The sequence below is a fragment of the Penaeus chinensis genome, chromosome 13, assembly GCF_019202785.1.
Source record: "Penaeus chinensis breed Huanghai No. 1 chromosome 13, ASM1920278v2, whole genome shotgun sequence".
NCBI lineage: Eukaryota > Metazoa > Arthropoda > Malacostraca > Decapoda > Penaeidae > Penaeus > Penaeus chinensis.
The window spans coordinates 15,315,731-15,317,947 of NC_061831.1; positions in this window are offsets into that span (position 1 = coordinate 15,315,731).

The window sequence follows — 2,217 nt, forward strand, 5'->3', positions numbered from 1 at the left end:
ACCTCATCCTTGACCTTTTGACCTCTCTTGACCAATTGTCCTTAAGGCCACGTGCCGAAGTCTCCCATGAGGCGTCTCCTTGCCCTTCAGGTCTTGAGCTTGAATGCAGCAGTTGTGTTTGAGGTGTTACGAACGGCCCCGGCTTGTGTGTGAGGCCGGGCTGTGCTCCTCGCTCCTCTGCCCTCTCCCTTTTGTGTGTTTGATTATTCATTTATCATTCCTTTATCGGTCGTGTAGAGGGATGGATAGGTAGATGAGAAAGAGAGAAAGAGGTGGGGAAGAGAGGGGTTGGGAGAGAGATAGAGAAAGAGAAAGAGAGAGAGAGAGAGAGAGAGAGAGAGAGCCGGACAGACAGAAAGACAGATACACCAACAGATGAAAAATAGACAGACAGGATAGATAGAGAGACAGGCAGATAAATAGACAGACAGATAGACACATTGATGCATAAATATATATACACACTCATAATTAGGTGTGTGTGTGTCTGTGTGTGTATATATAAGCTTCAGCCCTCCAGCGACATATCAAAATGAAGAATATTATATTTTTCCTTCATGCCTGAGATCAAAGACACCTGGGTCAGATTAAGATTTTTTTTTCTGCTTAACGACGGTATCTCGGTAAAGCAGTGTGTTTATATCTCTCTCTCTCTATTTCTTTTTTTTTTTTTACTGCACAATTACATCGGGTTTCCACAATATGATAGGGGAAATTGAGATATCTATAATGTAGTCTGTGCAGTAACAATACTGATGATAATGGTAATAATTGTAATTATAATCATTATTATAACTTAGTATTTCCTCATTTTATCATCATTACAGTTATCATTGTCGTTAATTTTATAATTACTAGCAGTATCATAAATGTCATTATCATTGATAATAATGATTATTATTGTTATTATCATTATTGCTCCTATTGTTATTATAACTGTTATCTTTATTACTAAATTACTGTTACTGTGATTATCATTACCATGATGATAATTATCATACTTTTATTATTATCATTATCATTATTATTATTATTATTATTATTATTATCATTAACATTATTATAATCATATATATATATATATATATATATATATATATATATATATATGCATATATATATAATATATATAATATATATAGAATATATATATAATATATATAATATATATAATAAATATATATTATCTAAAATAATCTTTTATTGTGAAGATATTCATTCTCATTCATACCTTTTCCACATATATATTTATATGTATATTTTTATATATATATATATATATATTTATCTATTCATATACATATACATATATATAGATAGATATATAGATAGATAGATAGATAGGTGTGTGTATGTGTGTGGCACAAGCGTTAACGCGCCGAACCGTGGTTGATTAGGAAGGGCATCCAATCAGGCAAGGGTGACACTGTCATATAACCTCTCAATTGTGAATTGAGAGAGGCCTGTGTCCTGCAGTGGAATGAATGGTTGTAAAATAAAAAAATAAAAAATATATATATCCCAATGGCGCCGGGTATAGCAAATTAAAAAAAACTCTACGCTCTGGCGAACGGCGGCAGCGCGCCGACTCCGAGCGCGTGATATCGGTCCATCAAGCCGAATCATTGCTTCGGGGCGTTTTGGCGCGGCGCCGCTGCGGACAGCCGCACGCCGCACATCGTGCGTATTGTTATGACGGCTATAGCCGTGACCCGTCGCCATTGGGATATATATATATATATTATGATAAAAATAATAGTAGTGATCTCACTCCCTTCTCGGCACCCTCTCTCTTGCTCACCTCCGCCACTCTCAGGGAGTCCCGCCAGCGACCACGATGAGCTTGGATGTCGACTTCCTGTTCACCAAGGTCCCGCTTGATGACGCCCTCGCTTTCCTTCAGAGGAGGCTCCATCCAGAGGATCCTCGTCTCCCTCTGCCCACCGACGTCTTCCTCCAGCTGATTCGTCTGTGTGTGGAGTCGAATTCCTTTTCCTTTGAGGGTCGCTTCTACTCCCATTCTTCGAGTCTGAGCTTCTCCCTTCCATCTCCCTTCGGCCGTCGGTTTGGCTGAGGTATGTTGACGTCTTCGCTCTCTGGCCTCATGACCCTGCCCTGTTCTCGGAATTCCTGGCCCAGCTGATCTCTCTCTCTCTCCTTCCGTCCGTTTCAAGGTGGAATGGGAGGTTGACCACAAGCTCCCCTTCTTGGACACCC